The 6,219-nt window shown below is 37.4% G+C and overlaps 1 protein-coding gene across 3 annotated transcripts in view; it reads right to left on the reverse strand.

The window, feature by feature from the left end:
• Positions 1 to 5,310, reverse strand: part of LOC126194952 (host cell factor 1-like) — a 115,926-nt gene extending 110,616 nt beyond the window's left edge. For all 3 annotated transcript variants that reach the window (XM_049933340.1, XM_049933339.1, XM_049933338.1), the window contains exon 1: positions 5,093 to 5,310. The gene's annotated coding sequence lies outside the window, so the exon portion shown is untranslated. The remainder of the gene's footprint in view (positions 1 to 5,092) is intronic.
• Positions 5,311 to 6,219: the final 909 nt, after the last annotated feature.

The following is a 6,219-nucleotide window of genomic DNA, read 5'->3' on the forward strand; positions in this document are numbered from 1 at the left end:
AGATAGTTCTTCCTCTTCTAGCGTTGTGTTTTAATTCCATTTGAGCTTCTTGTAGTTTTCTTCTACCATAGCTGGGCCTGTCTCTTTACCCAACTTTGTGTGTCTTCATGGGAGACAAACCAAGAGCAGTCACTGAAGTATTTAATTGCTCATCCGCTGTGGGTGTAAGTGGCTGGTACTCTGACACTGTCATGTAAATTATCAGAATATTCTCCATTTTTTAGCAGTGTAACACACCTGGAATATAACTTTTGTCCTGGTTTCATGTTAAGTCCCATGTTCTGATTCACTTTCAATACTGATTTTATATCAATTTCTCTGAGGCTACACTTCACTGCCTTCTTATGAATCCGAATTGGATCAAAACAACTTCTTTGTAGGAAAGAATACTTATCCAGAAACAATTTCATATGATGATAACAAACACTAAAGTTTCCTGGAACTGTACTTCTTGTGCCCACAGGATGTATCCTGGATCTCCATAGCAACAAATCTTGGCCCTATTCATCCAGATCATACAGTACAAAGCGAAAGCCACATTTTGTTCCATATGTTGTGTTATGACATTCAGGTGCTTGTGATCTACCAATACTGAAACTTGCTTGAACAAAAGCATCACTAGTACTCTCTTCTGGCTCCATACTGACTTTCCACAACAGTACTGACCAGTCTGAACCAGAATCTTAAAAACATGAGTAACCTGTAATTGTTGCTTGTTTCCTTTGTTGTTCCTGCCTAACAATGACTCATTCTGTCCCTGAAGACTACCATTGTTTAACTTTCTGTTGCCTAATGGTTCCCAACAATTGCTGCAGCTTTATCTGAAACAAGCTGTCTGCATCATCACAATTACTTGCTAAATCGCGTTGAAAGAAACGTAACCAAATACATCTCTGTCGCCTTGCAATAACAAGTTGAAATTTTGCCATATATTATATTATGGTCTACTTATGCAGCGTTTGAAATTTGGCTTGGATATCACTTGCCCCTTCTGTGTCACCTCACTTGGAAAAACCATGTTTTTCAGGTAATTTTTCAAATTTTTGTATTTTCGTGTGCATGTAACTGTCTGTGTGACTGATATGGGCAAGATGAGTTCTGTGTGTGTTTAGGCCACATGAAGTTTACCACAAAAAAATTTATACCCTTTTTGAGTGATTTATATTTGGCATAGACGGCACCTACAATATGTACCTTTTAACATAATACATGTTTTTAATCACATTTTGGAATTTTTTATTTTCCCTCAGAAATATGTAGTTGCCGTTTTGATTCATAGAGCGTGTTCTCTAAGTCGATGTTACTGAGTTGTAAAAATTTCACTGGACTGTGCGGAATAGTTCCAAGGTTATTAAGACCTGAAGTTGGGTCTGAAGATAGATTGCCAGATGCGGATTGCAATTTCTGGGTCACGCCACCATCTTTCACAAGCCATAACTCTCGAACTAATTGGCAGGGGAACTTAAAATTTTGTACACAAGTGTTCGACACTTGGTAGCATTGGTGTGCTAAATTTCAGCCAAATCTAAGACTATCAGCTGGAACATTTTCTCAAATTGGTTAAATTGACATGGAATGACCTATTAAGAAAAAATCACAAGCTGTAAGGTCAGGTGAAAGGAGGGGAGGGGGGGCAAGTAATCGCTCCACTCTTGGAAATCACCAGGTTAGCAAAAACTTCATTAAGAACATTAATGGTCACATGGGCTGTGTGACTTGTTGTTCCATCTTGTTGAAATATGTTTCATTATTCACTGCACAGTGATGAAGCTGAGGTATGAAGAATGTCCTTAACATTGTTGAGTAGCACTCAGCATTCACGGTAACAGATTGCCCTCTTTCGTTCTCAAAAAAATAAGGGCCTATTATTCCCGATGAGGACATTACACACCAAACTGTTACCTTGGTTGAGTGCAGGGGTTTTCAATGGAGTTGGTAAGGGTTCTGATCACTCCAATATCTAAAGTTCTGTTTGTTCACATATTCATTGGGGTGAAAATGTGCGTTACTGATCCAGAGGTTCAGAACAAGCTTCTTGTGGGGTTTCTTCCCACAGCAATTCTTGCATGTTCCACATTCTTGGGAGTACATATTGTCTTCACTCTGCCACCTCTTTTCCATTTTGTTTCACTGACGTTTTCAAAGGTTTTGACCCAAGTGTTGATTGAGTTAAGCGAAGGCAACAGCCTATTACGATTAATTTGAAAATGTGATCAGAAACAGCACTGAGCGGCTACATAGCTACCAATTTGGTAGAAAACTCACTGAAAATGACCATTGTTGCTTCGTCCACTGCTCCGTGGCTACTGAAATGCTTGGTATTGGGGAATGCAGTGGTGACCTCGGTTACTCACTCCCACTACTCCCAATGCTTCCACGCACCAATAATAAACGCAGGTTTCACTGCTGCACCCTGTACATAGAAGTATGTATTATGTAATTTTCAGTTGTATTGCTAGTTGTTGGTAACGATGTAGATTGTCAGTGGCAGGGATCACGGAGTTTATTTCATCTGCATTGGTGAGGCCAGGTTTTTGATAACAGTTATATAAGCAAGTTTCGGTTTTGTGGCAACATGGACAGTGTCGGTCAATGACATTGCTACCATGTTTCATTAGTTTCTGCTACGTGGGCATGTGGTTTTTATTTATGTGTATTGGTCTTTCAACTTGAGCTATATAGTTTAACTCGACTTGTTGATACTGCATGTCATTAGTTTTAGTGACTTTTTGCTAGATGTGTAGAGCGATTTCTTTTATGATTTCTTTACCAATATTGGTCTTTGAAGTTGAACTATACGGTTCAACTTGGGTTCATGATTTGTTAGTTTTCATGACTTTTTCTTCCTAGGTGGGCTCAACTTAGCGTTATCAGTAGGCTACTGTATTTTGTCACTTTTCGTTAGGTGTGTATTTCAATTTCTTTATTGGTACTGGTCATTCAAGGTAAGCTATATAATCCCATTTAGGTTGTTGATACCCTTGTTAGTTTTTGCCATTTTTTACTATGTCTTGTTTCTGTTGCCGCATATTGTATAGCTCACTTTTAATATGATTTTGTGGTATTTGATATTAGTTTCCCCCACTCAAAATCTCTATTTTCCCGCAATTGACCATAAGTTTTGATGTTTATTATTAAGAGTTTGCACTACTCTATATTTTGTGATTATATGTGTCATGAAATAGTTTACAATTAAGTTATTGGTTGCTATTTTCCAATCGTGTGTGTGTGTGTTTTTTGAGGTGTCATATGACGTCATTGCTCAAAGCTGACAGGTGGTATTGTATGCCATGTTCCATCCCTTGTGTTTTCATTAAAGGACACAATAAAGCTGATTTATTGCAGATCTGTAATAAAACAAGCAGAAATATGATTTACAGACAAATGCAGGACGACAAATGAGAGGGAGGATCAACTGAGTGGGTTAGCTGTAGACGCATAAGTACATAAGCCCAAAGCAATATTATCGTTGAAACATGGGGCTATACCAATGAATAAACACCTTATACAGTTTCCACGAGTTTACTTAGTTGAATATTTGGGGTGGGGGTTGGGGGTGAAAGAAAAGCAATAAGGATAATGAGAGTGCTTACCACCAGCAAATCATGTCGATTCAGAGTTTTAAATACATACATAAAATGAACAAAAAAACTCTTGATACACCAAAGTCACATCCCCCCCCCCCCAATTCTGAGACAGGGAGGTGCAATCAATTCAATATCAGTCTGGAGATAACTGGGACATGTAACAGTCGTTTATTCATTGTAAGTGTACTATCACGATATCTTACACCTTTTTAGCATTCAATGTGAAATTAATATGAACTATCACAATGTGAAATTAATATGAACTATCACTTCCCTCCCCCACATCTTATACTGAGTGTACCCCATCATACAGCTCCACAGCAAAATTTTGACTGCCTTGACTTCATGGGCTCCTGAAGGCAAAGTAATGTATACTGAGTGACATGAGTTATGACAGTACCTACAAAATGTACAGACTGCTAAACACCACAAATGTGAATATAATCTGACATGGAAGGGTTAGGATGTTTTCTAACTTTGACAAATTGAAGCAGCACGACCCTTACACAGTTCAGTGTACCTAACACTACATATCGAATTCTTAAACATGAGTCTTCTGAGAAAGTTGGGATGAGTGCTCACAAAAATAATGAACTGTAGGCCTACTTTTTTACAAACCAGGAATTGTGTTACACTCACTACGACATGGCTAAGCATACAACTGAAAAACTAGTCCCAATCAGTATGTTCAACTGACATGATCGTACTATTGGAAAAGAAAGAAAGGATCAATGTCCTATCAACGATAGGCCTACAGTTACTAGAGATGGAGAGTAAGTTATGACTACTTAAGAGTGAGAAAGAATTCGGTCGTTCGCCTTTTCATACTAACTTATTTCTAACAACAGTACAGTGCGATAACATCTGTGCCACTTCGCTCAGCTGTTTTACTACCATCACAACAAAGACGCTTCAACCAGAAATCAACTGAAAATCATTTTTCATTAGCCTATGTACGTTAACTATTTCACATTTGAATAACTAAATCGATTATCGCCAGAGGCAAATACAACCTTTAATTTCGACAAAAATGCACGAATTCCTGATGAGTACACATCTGTAACATCAATCTGACGAATACAACCTCATAATATTCTTTCCATTACGCCCACACACAGATAACATTTCGGCATTAAGTTAACTCAGGCAGCTGCAATAATGGATACTACAACACATACTTTTTATATCGAGTTATAAATGTAGATCTGCGCCTGGATTGCTAAGATTAGAACAAATACTTCAGGATACATATATAAACGTTACGCGACACTTATCAGTTGCTGTTCATAATAACTTGGGTAATGGTAAAAACAAACAAACAGCCAAAAGGTATACTTCATTATATTCATGAGGTTTGTGACAATTTAATATTACGGTTGCCACCGATAAACACAAAGATGTATTTATTACACGAAGGTCCTATTTAACTCAAAAACAAACACACTTCAACAAAATGTTTATACTGACGAACGCGCAAATGTACTTAAAAGATATACTACACATACCTAGGTTTGGTGATGCTCGTTAGTTTGCAGAAAATACTCTTTCTACAGTAACTACATCCAAAGATCTTTTAAATGGTGTGAAACGGTATCAACAACTTGCCCACTTCCGCGCGAACTTCTCTACGTACACAAATTCCTATATGAACACAGTTCAATAAACAATATTTGTGAACTGTTGTCACAGAAACTCGCGCATTCCGCCATCATACGACGCCGAGGTAAGATATTTCACTCATCTAAATTCTAATCTTCCAAAATATCGATACGATATCCCGATCGACTTTAGCTTAAATATTATCCTTGATGTCATCATATCCAGAGACTTAATAAAAATATCACCGTCTAGCAGAAGACCAGCATTTCATTGCGACAACTTTTTTTTTTGCCCCACAATGTAGTACAACAGCATCCTATCACGTCATATTTAACTGTTGTTCTCTTAATACTATTAAGTAAAGGCCACCAATTTAATTGGTATTGAGAACCGCTCCTTGAATAAAGGTCATTTCACTCTGGCCTTCACTTCACGTCACGTCAAAACATTCAACAATACATATTAAATGACGACATTCGTACAGGGCGTCTCGTCTCGGTAAAGTTTCTGGGGAAGAAAGTGTTGACGGTATCTGCTAACATTGAAACTTAACTTATATTTGCCGCGCTCACTCATGTTAGAATAGTGGATTTGTGTCGTTTTGTGTTCATATCAAATTGCAAATGTTCTATGATGACTTGGACAGTTTTTCTTTGAGCGGTCTTCCACAAACGAGGTCAAATACTTGGAAGTGAAAAATTATTTAGGTTTTGCAATAACAGAACTGACACCTATGCTGTATATTAATAAGAACATAAGCTGGTGACACAATTTTCATAACACAATATATTAAGCGAAAAAGTCAGCTCTAATGAAGGAGAAATATTTTAAATCATACGAGGAAAAGTAAACATGATGGTAAAGGTAAACAAGCTCTATTTGTTACTCTATTAATAGAGTTTGATGTGTTTGTATTTATATGTTTTCGCTGGCAAATAAATGTCGATGTTTTGAAATGCTGTTTCACTTCTCAGCACTTTACCACAGAAAACTAATCAAGAACACATGTTATGAAGTTTGCTTTGATCATTCG

This window comes from Schistocerca nitens, chromosome 7 (genome assembly GCF_023898315.1).
Source record: "Schistocerca nitens isolate TAMUIC-IGC-003100 chromosome 7, iqSchNite1.1, whole genome shotgun sequence".
Classification (NCBI taxonomy): Eukaryota; Metazoa; Arthropoda; class Insecta; order Orthoptera; family Acrididae; genus Schistocerca; species Schistocerca nitens.